This window comes from Protopterus annectens, chromosome 11.part0 (genome assembly GCF_019279795.1).
Source record: "Protopterus annectens isolate FY-2018-M chromosome 11.part0, PAN1.0, whole genome shotgun sequence".
In the NCBI taxonomy this organism is placed as follows: Eukaryota; Metazoa; Chordata; order Ceratodontiformes; family Protopteridae; genus Protopterus; species Protopterus annectens.
This window is the reverse complement of record NC_056745.1, coordinates 757774513-757789112: the sequence shown is the minus strand read 5'-3', so window position 1 is coordinate 757789112 and position 14600 is coordinate 757774513. Positions and strand designations below refer to the sequence as shown.

The 14600-nt window shown below is 38.7% G+C and overlaps 1 protein-coding gene across 2 annotated transcripts in view; it reads left to right on the top strand.

Moving 5' to 3' along the window:
• FAR2 (fatty acyl-CoA reductase 2) overlaps positions 1-14600 on the top strand; it is a 1505975-nt gene that overhangs the window by 1467660 nt on the left and 23715 nt on the right. The window lies entirely within an intron of this gene.

The window sequence follows — 14600 nt, the reverse complement described above, 5'->3', positions numbered from 1 at the left end:
TAATTTTAAAACTTACATGATGACAGACATGACTATACCGATACTTCGCCTCTGACTATTGCAATTATAGAGATATTGAATATTACATGTATATGATTTATTTGAATCTCAACAATCAATTGACAAAAACAGGACTTAGTAGCCTCATAAAAAGCACACACCTTTATGAAGAAAATGCAGCTGGCAGTATATGTATTGTTTGAATAGTTACTGAGATATAGAAAATTGTTTATTTAATATTACAAAATTAACATTAAATGTGGTTTTTGATCTGTTGTGGCTTATAAAATCCAGTTTAACACCTAGAATCGAATGAATATAACTGCTGTAAAGATTACTTTGTGCTGAATATTTTGCCATTTACTAGTAACACTTGCGGTTCTACAGATATGAGCATGTGTTTAAACTGTGAGTAATAAGTGCATGTTTTTTGAAAGGCTCAAGCCAGACCTATTGGAAGTTAGAGTACAAATTCAAAATAATTCTATTAGTAGGAATGATTTGTTTGCACAGCAGAGAATATAAAAATAGGGGACTTTCAGTATGTCACCCCTGTTTCATTAAGGGATAATGGGTTGTGTTCTGGAGGCCTAATATTATAAAATCCATAAGACTACGAGAGATGTCCAGCAGATAATCTTTAAAATAGTAATTTCGATAGTCAGCAAGCAGTGTGAAACATGCTTTTTTTTTTCAATTTCTGGGGTATAGAAAAGTGTGATAGAAAGGGCAGTACTGTTAATTGTGCATACAATTCAAAAGTCAAAAAAGTCAAAGTTAAAAGTAACTTTTTTGTTATTTAGATATACACAAGTGTAGATTAAATGAGATTCCATGCAATCGGCTCATCATGGGACAGACAAAAAAGAAACCACATAACATAAAAAAGACACTTTAAAACAACATATAATAATACTACCACATTCTTATAACTCAACTCTGCACGCAAATATATAGCTAGATATATTCCTAGAAACATACACTTGTTAAGATACTAAAAATACACATCTAGCAGCAAAGTTCAGGTAATAGTATTGCACATGAACCATGTTCCACATTATGGGTGAACAAGCACATAGCAGTAGCAGCTGAAGAAAAAATATTGTACCTGGGTTAGTAGTATAAATTATAATGGTTGGCTGGGTTTCATAAATAATAGATTAAATAATATGGCACAGTGAATGGGAAGCCCCAACTTCCTGACCTGTCAATGATCAGACCTAATGCTGGAATTAAGAAGTGTGATCATATAGCCAAGAAGCGCTCCTCTACAAAAAAAAAAACAATCTGGCGGTCCCTGCTGTAAACAAACTCTACAACAGAAGGAGGAAACTGATGAGAAATAAGGTGAAGACCCAAGACTGGAAAAACTCCCTTATCAGCCTCAACAAAAAGTTGAGATCCCTCTTGAAATCCTCTAAAGCTAGCTATGAAATCAGAATTGCAGCAGATAGCAAAGACAACCACAAGGCCTTGTATAGTTATGTAAAGAATCTCCACGGCAATACCCAGATTTGCTCTGAGCTACTGCACAATGGTACCTCCAGTACTGAGCCAACAGATATTGCCAATATACTGGTCGACAAATTCAGTGTCAACTTTACCTCCCCCCTCACAGGACCAATCACAATACCAGTAGATTGCCAGGCACCCAGTATTACTGCTGCACAGGTTAAAATAGCACCGTCCAAGGCCAAGAATACAGCTTCTGTGGGACCTGACAATATCCCTGACTGTGTTCTACATGAACTACAGAGTAAACTGGCACCTCACCTGTGTGCCCTGTTCAATCACAGCCTCACCTCAGGCTTTGTCCCTACCAAATGGCGCACTGCTACAGTCATCCCTCTCTACAAAGGAGGAGCGACTACAGACCCTGGGAATTATCGCCCCATTAGCCTGACGAGTCTGATATGCAAAGCTATGGAACACATCATCATGGACCTAATAAACAAGGATATAGGGAATCTCCAAACTCTGAATCCCACACAGTTTGGTTTTGTGAAGGGTAGATCATGCCTGCTCAACTTGGTCGACTTCTTTGAGTCAGTCACCAGAGCTGTGGGTGAAGGCAAGATGGTTCATACAGCCTATCTTGATCTGGCCAAGGCCTTTGATATCATTCCTCACTCAGGAATCATAGAAAAACTCACTAAGCTAGGCATCAACCCCTGTATCACTAGGTGGGTTGCAAACTGACTCACAAATAGAACCCACAGTGTGAAAGTAGCTGACTCCAAGTCGGACTGCTGACTAGTCACGAGTGGAGTCCCACAGGGTTCAATCCTGGGTCCTCTCCTGTTTGGTATCTACTAGTCCATGCCAATATGAAGGGACTCTGGCTGACAAAGTTTGCAGACTATTGCAAGTTGGGAGCTATTATTAACTCCCCGAGTGACTTAACATCCTACAGAATGGCCTCACTGAGACCAATGACTGGTGTCAGAACCATGGCCTTAAACTCAATGCCAAAAAATGTGTCATGATCCCCTTTTAGAAAAACCCGGTTCCCATGAATTACCACATCGATGCTAGTCCACTGAACACAGAAGGTGTTATAAGAGATCTGGGAACACAGGTTGACAGGAACCTGTCTTGATCAAAACATTGCTACTGTGGTAAGAAAGTCCTTCTGTGTGGCACATCTCATTACTAAGGGTTTTGCATCCAGGAAGAAAAAGTTCATTGTCTCCCTCTACTCTTCCCTCACTAGGCCAATCATCAAGTACAATGCCCTGTTTGGAATGTACCTCACTAGACACCTGCGACAACTGGAGAGGCAGCAAAAGTACCTCACAAAGAGGATCCTAGGCCTTAAACACTTGTCCTATATGGACAGACTCAAAAAAACTCCAACTATTCTCTATTTCATATCACCTACTTAGAGGCGATCTCTGCTTGACTTACAAAGCCAGCTCTGTTAGAAATGCTACATCTAAAGAAATCCCAGTTCCTCCACACCACATGCTCCAGAGACATCAACCTCATTACCACAATCACCAGAATGTACTGGAGGGACAGAATCATAACCCAGAGACTGCTCATGCTATGGAATAGACTTCCCATACATGTCAAGCAGAACACCTCGCTGACCCTCTTCAAGAGAAATCTTGATGAGTGGATGGGAAATAGAAAATTCACCCCGGGGATAACTCCAGTGGCTCTACTCGACAGAGGCACTATGAACTAAGGTTGGGTGGCATGATGCCAGGGTAATCCTATGGCTAGGCTTGTAAAGGCCCCAGGGCCATTAGCCTAGTGCACACCTATGAACCTATGATATGGAGAATATGGGAGAAGTACACAACCAATACTTGCCAGAAATTCCTGCAGCTCCTTCAGTGTTGCTGTAGGTCTCTTGGCAGCCTCCCTGACCAGTTTTCATCGTGTCTTTTCATCAATTTTGGAGGGATATCCAGTTCTTTGCAACATCACTGTTGTCCCATATTTTCTCCACTTTTTGATGACTGTCTTCACTGTGTTCCATGGTGTATCCAATGTTGTGGAAAAATTTTTGTACCCTTCTCCTGACTGATACCTTTCAGCAATGAGATCCCTTTTATGCTTTGTAAGCTCTCTGTGAACCATGGCTTTTGCTTTAGCAGGCAACTGAGTAAATGTCAGGAAAATCCTACTAGGACAGCTGAACTTTATTTGGGGTTAATCAGAGTCTCTTTAATTGATGGCAGGTGTTTACCCAAGATGACTGAATGCTGTAATTAAATCAAAATTTGCTTCAGCAAAGTATTAGTTTAAGAGTGTGCACACTTATTCAACCACCTTATTGTAAGTTTTTCAATTTTTATATTTTTCCCCTAACAGATTTGCTCGTTTTTCAATTGAATTGTACAGGTTCTAGGTCGCATTAAAGGTGGGGAAAGTTTTGAAATTATTTATTGTGGTCTCATTTTTTATATCACAAATACCTGGCATTTTAACAGGGGTGTGTACACTTTTTATATCCACTGTATACCAATATCTGTGTATGTATATGTGTGTGTGTGTGTGTGTGTGTGTGTGTGTGTGTGTGTGTGTGTGTGTGTATATATGTGTGTGTGTGTATATATATATATATATATATATGTATATATGTATATATATATATATATCTATACACACATATACATATATATGGGTCTACTGCTCTACATCGAAAGAACACTTCTTCGAAATAGAGTAGGAGACCCACAGTTCAGTGAAAGTTCACTTCAACAAGTGCACTTTCACTGAAGTCTAGTTCCCTGGGCGACACCCCCCCAAAAAAAACACTAAAACATGTTTTTGCAGGGGGGCAAGCCCCCCGCACCCCTCAATGTGGGGGACTGTGCCCCCACACCTCCCCTACTTAAATATACCAACTCCAAGATCACACTACAGCAGGGAAAAGGGAATATTCCCATTCCATGCTGTAGTGTGACTGCCGAAGTCAATGTTCGAAGTTTCACTACTTCAAACAAGTGGACTCAGTGAAGTTGGTTTGAAGAAGTGAAACTTCGAACATCTGCACGGATCCATATGCAGATGGTTGACAGGTGTGCTAGATCGACAATCACCAGGTGGGGAAATATTTCCTTTCCCTGGGGTTTGTGCAATCTCAGAGTTAGTATACATAATTAGGAGGAGTTGTGGTGGATGCAGGGGGGCTTAGCCTCCTGCAAAAAATTAATGTTATTTTTTTCTGTTTGTTTTGTTTGTTTGCATGTGGTAAGAATGCATGCTGAGTTGACTTTTGTCGTTTCCATTGTCGACCTTTTGTGGCTGACTTTCTTGCCATTGACATTTTTCTGTGTCAACCCAAGTAAGTAATCCCACACACACACACACACACACACACACACACACACACACACACACACACACACACACACACACACACACACAGTAAAAAGCAGTCCCGTTTAGTGAAACTACGAAGCCACTTGGAGACACAACCTTGTGCAAGCTACTCTTTTATTGTCACTCCTACAGAATGTTTATTTTCTTATACATACCCACTTCTTTATCTTAACTAGTTCCCTGTCTTAACCTGTACATATTTTTCAATGGGCATGTCTCCAGGTATCAGAAAGTTTACTAAAAAGATAGGTGCACTATACAGTTTCAGACACTGCCATATCCTTGTGTGTTTCGAAAGGCTGGCAAACTCCAGTATCAACAGTCTCATGAACTTGCCCCATTCTAAAATCGGATGGTCTGATTAGTGGAAATTCTCACATCAAAGATCACCATTGTACTTGTCTAAATTACTATGGTGTGGCTTCAAAGAGTAAAGTATGTATAAATTGCTGTTACTTATAACTTGCCAAGCAGCAACCACAATTCCGATTTTCTTCTATGTTGTTTGCTCCTACCCTTTTCTAAAGGTCCCACTTCCAGTTCTTTTATCTCTGTTACTATGTGTACTACTTCTAGTACGGTTGGTTTAGACTCTGATTTCCATTTTCTAGTAATTGTTTTTTTTTTGGCAGCCACCAGAATTAAACTCAGCAGGGCCTTACTACGTCTAGGCAATTCCAATTCTGTATCACAGCTCAAAAAATAATTTCCTCTATTACACAAATTTGCTCACTCAGTATGTCTGCAGGGAATTTGTAAAGTGTACTAATTCACTACAGTCCCAAAAATATGTTCTCCGTTTCTTTCTTGCCCATCACAGCTCCAACATCTGCAATCTACTGGAGGAAAAATTATTTTGATCCTGCTTCAGATATAGGAAATAACCTGTGCAAACACTACCAAGCAAAAATTCTAAATCTTTTAGACTTTGTTGCATGTTTGAGATACTTGCATATATTCTCTTATTGTTCCCTTGTGAATTGCTTATCCAGTCTCTCTTCTCAGCCATTTCTCACCTTCTCTGATGGATTCCTATAGTTATCATGCAATATTTTATATGCCCTACTAATTATCAATTTTTTAAAAGCAGCTTCTGTTCTAGATTCTACTGAAAACTTGATCAGCGCTGTTTTTTCACTTAGGATACCCTGTTCTCTCCTTGATAGGGAAGGCAGTCTCTAGCCTGCAGTCCAAATGTATTCTTGGCCTCTTCTCATTATGTTACATTTTCCTCTCTAATTATTTCCTCCCAATCCTTTGTTTCCTTTGCCAGTTTCTTCCAGTAAATTCCATCCCCCTCTTGCCTATTCTCTGTACCCCTAATTGTAGTCATTCCTATGAACAGAATCTCCTTTCCCCATTCTCATGTTGGCTTGGCTCTTAGATGACTTTCTACTATTTTATGAATATAATATTCTGTATGGTTATTGTTATTCTGCTTAAGGATCTACATCCAAAATCCCAGTCTATACTAATTTCTTGAGCTTCCACCCTGTTTCATCATCATCCCTTTCCACTTTTTGCATTATAGCTTTCTGCTTGTGATATTTAGACTTAACTGTGTAACTCTGAAATACCCCTTCCAATCAGGTAATTCCAAACCACTTTGTTCTAATAGAAGGATCAACTTATCCCACTTGACTCTTGCCCTCTTCCCCTACCAGATAAGATCCTTAAACTCTTTTTAATTGCTATCCACAACTTCTCTTCTGGTTGATAAAAATATGCCTGACCTGTGTATAAAACTAAAGGAACTTTAAACATTTTTCACTGCTTGTAGCTTGGTATCCATATCCATAAAACAAATGTATTTGCAGTTTGATTACCGGGAAAGTCCATTGGGCCGAATTGACCCATTTTCAGTGGAGGCCCAGGGAGAAAAGCTCCAAGATGCATTATACAGTTTAGATACAACTGATAGTTAATATTAAAGATAATAATAACAAAGATCCAGTTTCTCAGTTTTTGTATTATCTTTTTGGTCTCTTATGCTGCGTGGTGGTGCAGAGGCAGCATTGTTGCCTCACAGCAAGAGGTTCTCCTGTTCGATTGTCAGCTGGAGTGCCTTCTGTGTACTAATGTCCCCCCCGCGGTCGAGTGGTGTTCGAAAGACATGCGTGAACAGGCATGACTTCGCTGAAGGTTGGGTGTCGGGCTGGCAACTCGGCACCATAAAAATCTACTGCCAATCATTAGTGGACCGGAGTTCCGCTCTGGCGACCCTTAACCGGGAAAAGCTGAAAAGACAAACAACAAGGCTCTTCCCACATATCCTTGACCTCCATAACAGAACTGTTTTTAATCCATACAGGTATGTACTTCATTTTCTAATGTCCCCATTTGTGAGGGTACATAGTTTACATACATTACCTTTGTTTTATCTTCATTAATTTTGTATCCCAGAAATACTTGAAACTATTTCAGAATGTTCCACAACACTGAAGTTTCCTTTTCTGGTTTAATCAGGTACAAAATTATATCATCTACAAGTAAAGCCAATTTTTCTTGATTATAATACTAATTAAATTCTTGAATTTCTGAGTCCCTTATTTTCTTTGTCAATAGTTCTAAATATAATGCAAATAACAAAGGGGAAAGAGTACCCTGCTGCCTGGTTTCTCTTTTCAAATCAAACTCATCAAAGAGGAACCGCCGTCCCCACACACTTCAATTTTTGCCTATGATCCCTCATATAGCCTCCTAATTAACCTTATTGTTGCATCAGGAAATGCAAATACTTCCTTTGCCCTACTCATAAAATCCCAGCTTACTCTGTTGAATGTTTTTTTTTTGCATCAAGACCCACCAACAACAGTGGTATTTTCTTACATTCTGCTTTCATCTGGATCATCATTCTTCTGTTAAAGTTGTCAAACATTTGCCTAGCCTCCACAAAACCACATTGATCCATATCTGTCAGTTTTGGTGTTATCCTTTTCATTCTTTTACCCATTATATACATAAACACTATATAATCGGGGTTTAAAATTGAAATGGGGCAACATGAAGCTGGATCTGCTAGGTCTTTACCATCTTTAGGTATTACAGCCACCACAGCTTTCTTCCAGGATGATGCTGCTTCTCTACCTTTTAAAATACTGTTAAAACTTTCTAGATCTTTAGCACTTTCTTCTCTCCTAGCTTCCAAACTTCCACAGGAAAACCATATATTCATGGTGTTTTTCCTGTTGATTCATTGTACATCACCATTTTTATCTCATCTCCTCCTATCCTATTACTAATTTAGGCTCATCTTCCTCTAGCCTCAGCATATTTAATTCTTCCATAAAAATTTCCATTTGTAATTTCTGAGTTGCATGTTTCCTTCATCTTAATCTCCAGCTCCCATCTCTGGTTCATTTCCAATGTACTCCTGGTTCTTCTAGTGAACTCCTGTGCTTTTCTCTTTCTCTCATGCATTTTCCTTTAGAACATTATAAAAGGTTTCACTGGCATAGTCTCACTATGAGCTTTATCATCAGAAGAAAAAGAAGCAAAGCCCCCTTTAGTTTGGTAGCCCAATTTTTATTGGATAAACTATTTTATTTCCTCCTTAGCATGTTCTGCATCACAAAAATGACTTTGACCCTCCAAGAAAAATATTCTGAAGATAGCTGGATGCAGCAGCTTGAATCTCACACCTGCTTCTCAACATTTCCTGATACCTGGAATAAGTTTACTCCTCATCTGCCTGGTGTACAATGAGTAATCATTTTCCACAAACACTCTACTGTCACTAATTTTTACAATTTTGCCAGAATCAACTGTTTCCACTGGTATGTTTGCATCTTTAGTATTAGAGGTCTTGGCTACTTTCTCTTGGCCAGAATTAGAGCATACACACAACCTGCCCTTCCAGTTAGCAACTCCTGATGTGGAATACCAGTCCAGTTGCTTATTTGTGCTTTCATAAAATTAAAGCAGTTTGTTCCTTCAGATTTCTTTAGTACAGTAGAAAAATCTCAGATTTTCCCTATGTGCTCTGTCCTCTAATTCTACCATTTTTTGAAACATCTTTTTTTGAAAATGTTCATACTCTGCCAGTTTTTTCTTCATTTCAACCTCTGATTTTTGCAGTTTTATCAGCTCATATGAATATCTGTTTAAAGCTTATTCAATTTTTTCTAGTCCTTTATTACTTGAGTTAGTATACTCCTCATGTGTTTCATTTATTTTAATCAGCTCTAAGCACATTTGACTTATTTTTTACTCTAGATTACTAGACGTCATGTCTTGCACCAAAGCTAGAGCTTGAACTGCTTTTTTGCCAAACAGCTGCAGGATTCTTCCTAGCCACTGTTTTCTCCTCACCTTTTGTAGTTGATTTTCTTTCAGGCTCTCTGAATTTCTTCTTTGCTGGATCCATGCAGTGCACTTACTAGCCAATAACTGAAATTTACCACAAAAATAAATTCACTGACTCTCTTTTCTGAGTTTCTGTTTTATTCACTGGGAGAGTTGAAATTAAGCTGTTACTCAGTGTGCAGACATCTTCGAATTCATCCAGCAAAATCTGTTGTTACACTTTTGGAAGGGAATTTAAATTCATTTACTCCAAAGAACCTCAATGTCTTTCACATGCAGTTGCTAGCAAACACACATACACAGTATATATATATATATATATATATATATATATATATATATATATATATATATATATAAAACACTCAACCTCTTACCTCCAGAATCAGGGGCAAAGTTAAAAATATTCAGGGACAAAGGCTCAAAATCAGACACTTGACCCTTAACTGGGAATCAGCATGTTTTCTGAAATAAAATAAATCTGTGAATATAATGTTTTCCAAAATAAATCACAAGTTTTAGGAGGAAATCGAAAAACTTTGATTCAAAATTAGAGACATCCCTGGAAACCATGTACATTTGAGAGTTATCACTCTCTCTCTGTCACACACACACACACACACACACACACACACACACACACACACACACACACACACACATTACATAGCTTTCAACCTCTTACCTTCAGAATCAGTGGCAAAGCTGAAAATATTCAGGGACTAAGGCTCAAAATTCAGGAATTTTTTAAATACGGTTCTGCTAACCCAGAAAGTTGTATAAGTAAATGTATATAAATCAGTATGTATTTTCTGAATGAAAACAACTCTGTGAATATAATTGTTTATTTAATGTAATCTACTAGGTTTTCCAAAACAAATTGCCAGTTTTAGGAGGGACTAAGCAAGATTTTCATCCAGAGTCAGGGACATCTGTGAAAACTATGGATAGCTGAGAGGCATCTTGCTCACTCGCTCTCTGTATCTGTCTGTCTCACACACACACACACACACACACACACGCACACACATGCACACATATAATGCTGCTGTGCAGAGTTTTCATTTTGCAAAGCTGCTTCCACTGGACAAATCATTTGTTCTGGCATGAGAATTACATGTATGCTGTTATCACCGCATTCAGCCAGTGCCTTCATCTCTTGACTGATCCTATGTAATACTGTCATCATCTTCATCATCAGTGTTATTACCCAGTTTTATGGCTTTAGTAACTTGCATCCCCCTACCACCAATATGCACTATGAATGATTTTATCTTGTCCCCTTCTATCTATCTTTTCCAGTATATCACCCTTTCCTGAATTGCTTCATGTCTTATCTCTCCCTTGTTTTGCAACCAAATCAAACTCCTACCCATATATTCTCCTTACTCACTGTCCTTTTTCATGTTACATTTGTGACCATTATCCTCTCTGGTACTCAGTCAGCTGTACCCCCAATCCATCAGGCCAGCACCCCACCTGTTTTCTTAGTCCAAACATTTTTTTCAGACTCCCTTTTTTTCCATCCCAAAGTCTATACTACACTCTTCTCATCTTCCACCCTTTTAACATATTACACCTTCTCCTCAACCACTCCCCAAATAACTTTATATTCAGTCCACCCTCATTACCTACTCTCCTTGAAATGATCCTGTTGCAACTTAAAAATACTGTAACTTTTTCCCTTGACCAATTCACATCTTGTTCACTCCCCACTGTTGAAACTGTCACCCTGAAACCCAGAAAGTTGGAGCAGGACAGCAATAGGATTAGATATGATTTCTACCTCTGGTACTTCAGCTTGCAAACCCCCATCCCAACAGTATCTGTTCTGTCTTTCGCCCTTCTTATAATTGACCTTAGAATACTCCATCCTGCATCTGCATAGGTTCAAGTTCCCCATAATTGCCTATTACATTCCTGTAACAGGGAGTCACACAAAATATATGGTTTGGCCCTTCAAGTTACATCCTTTGCCCTGTCCTTTTGTTAGCAGTCTGTGATTATGGGCATATCTCAGAGCACTTCTAGGTATGATATACAGTTGTCTAGGGGTGGAAAGCTACAGTTAGCTGACTGACATAGATCGTTGACTCAGCTGTCAATTAACAACCTTTTATTTGAAGGACACATACATACTTGATTCCGTGCAAAACAGACCATCATTTTCACCAAAGAGGACATATTTATAGCAATAAACATAAGCTCTCAACCAACACCTACTGGAGACATACTGCAGTGAAAACTAAAAGCTGTACTGCATTCACGAAGTAATATTCCTTTATATAGTGAATTATAACATGAGATGGAGACAGGACATGCACGGCTGAAAAGGGATCCCTGTACACAGACAAATGGTCAGATGATGATGATGTTATTAGACAGACACAGTGGGCTCATTTGACTACAGGCAAAAAAGGATCACAGCTGACTGAAGTCTAGTATTCCCTTGTATGCTGCTTTATTCTAATAGTAAGCTTTATTCAGAATCTACATATCACTAAGTGACATCCTTTAAAGCCCAAAGCTGGAACAGTAATATATGTATAGCTGCTTTTACTTTGAACAACAGTGTTCTCTGATACATGACTCAAGAAGAGTATCACCAGTCTGGTATCAAATGTGTGCAACTGCAGGAAATTGGTAGTTCACCTGGTCACAGACGTACACTGGTTACAATTGGATGTATGTTTCCCTTAATGTAGAGTAATACACCTGGTCACAGACATACACTGGTTACAATTGGATGTATGTTTCCCTTAATGTAGAGTAATACACCTGGTCACAGACATACACTGGTTACAATTGGATGTATGTTTCCCCTTAATGTAGAGTAATACACCTGGTCACAGACATACACTGGTTACAATTGGATGTATGTTTCCCTTAATGTAGAGTAATACACCTGGTCACAGACATACACTGGTTACAATTGGATGTATGTTTCCCTTAATGTAGAGTAATACACCTGGTCACAGACATACACTGGTTACAATTGGATGTATGTTTCCCTTAATGTAGAGTAATACACCTGGTCACAGACATACACTGGTTACAATTGGATGTATGTTTCCCTTAATGTAGAGTAATACACCTGGTCACAGACATACACTGGTTACAATTGGATGTATGTTTCCCTTAATGTAGAGTAATACACCTGGTCACAGACATACACTGGTTACAATTGGATGTATGTTTCCCTTAATGTAGAGTAATACACCTGGTCACAGACATACACTGGTTACAATTGGATGTATGTTTCCCTTAATGTAGAGTAATACACCTGGTCACAGACATACACTGGTTACAATTGGATGTATGTTTCCCTTAATGTAGAGTAATACACCTGGTCACAGACATACACTGGTTACAATTGGATGTATGTTTCCCTTAATGTAGAGTAATACACCTGGTCACAGACATACACTGGTTACAATTGGATGTATGTTTCCCTTAATGTAGAGTAATACACCTGGTCACAGACATACACTGGTTACAATTGGATGTATGTTTCCCTTAATGTAGAGTAATACACCTGGTCACAGACATACACTGGTTACAATTGGATGTATGTTTCCCTTAATGTAGAGTAATACACCTGGTCACAGACATACACTGGTTACAATTGGATGTATGTTTCCCTTAATGTAGAGTAATACACCTGGTCACAGACATACACTGGTTACAATTGGATGTATGTTTCCCTTAATGTAGAGTAATACACCTGGTCACAGACATACACTGGTTACAATTGGATGTATGTTTCCCTTAATGTAGAGTAATACACCTGGTCACAGACATACACTGGTTACAATTGGATGTATGTTTCCCTTAATGTAGAGTAATACACCTGGTCACAGACATACACTGGTTACAATTGGATGTATGTTTCCCTTAATGTAGAGTAATACACCTGGTCACAGACATACACTGGTTACAATTGGATGTATGTTTCCCTTAATGTAGAGTAATACACCTGGTCACAGACATACACTGGTTACAATTGGATGTATGTTTCCCTTAATGTAGAGTAATACACCTGGTCACAGACATACACTGGTTACAATTGGATGTATGTTTCCCTTAATGTAGAGTAATACACCTGGTCACAGACATACACTGGTTACAATTGGATGTATGTTTCCCTTAATGTAGAGTAATACACCTGGTCACAGACATACACTGGTTACAATTGGATGTATGTTTCCCTTAATGTAGAGTAATACACCTGGTCACAGACATACACTGGTTACAATTGGATGTATGTTTCCCTTAATGTAGAGTAATACACCTGGTCACAGACATACACTGGTTACAATTGGATGTATGTTTCCCTTAATGTAGAGTAATACACCTGGTCACAGACATACACTGGTTACAATTGGATGTATGTTTCCCTTAATGTAGAGTAATACACCTGGTCACAGACATACACTGGTTACAATTGGATGTATGTTTCCCTTAATGTAGAGTAATACACCTGGTCACAGACATACACTGGTTACAATTGGATGTATGTTTCCCTTAATGTAAATTAATACACCTGGTCACAGACATACACTGGTTACAATTGGATGTATGTTTCCCTTAATGTAGAGTAATACACCTGGTCACAGACATACACTGGTTACAATTGGATGTATGTTTCCCTTAATGTAGAGTAATACACCTGGTCACAGACATACACTGGTTACAATTGGATGTATGTTTCCCTTAATGTAGATTAATACACCTGGTCACAGACATACACTGGTTACAATTGGATGTATGTTTCCCTTAATGTAGAGTAATACACCTGGTCACAGACATACACTGGTTACAATTGGATGTATGTTTCCCTTAATGTAGAGTAATACACCTGGTCACAGACATACACTGGTTACAATTGGATGTATGTTTCCCTTAATGTAGAGTAATACACCTGGTCACAGACATACACTGGTTACAATTGGATGTATGTTTCCCTTAATGTAGAGTAATACACCTGGTCACAGACATACACTGGTTACAATTGGATGTATGTTTCCCTTAATGTAGATTAATACACCTGGTCACAGACATACACTGGTTACAATTGGATGTATGTTTCCCTTAATGTAGAGTAATACACCTGGTCACAGACGTACACTGGTTACAATTGGATGTATGTTTCCCTTAATGTAGAGTAATACACCTGGTCACAGACATACACTGGTTACAATTGGATGTATGTTTCCCTTAATGTAGAGTAATACACCTGGTCACAGACATACACTGGTTACAATTGGATGTATGTTTCCCTTAATGTAGAGTAATACACCTGGTCACAGACATACACTGGTTACAATTGGATGTATGTTTCCCTTAATGTAGAGTAATAATGGCATTGTCGAAAACCTCCCGCTGTAGATCTGAGTAATATGATACTAGTGCCATGGTGGAATTCAGGGGTACTGCGGGGGTGTGACCCCCCCTCCTTT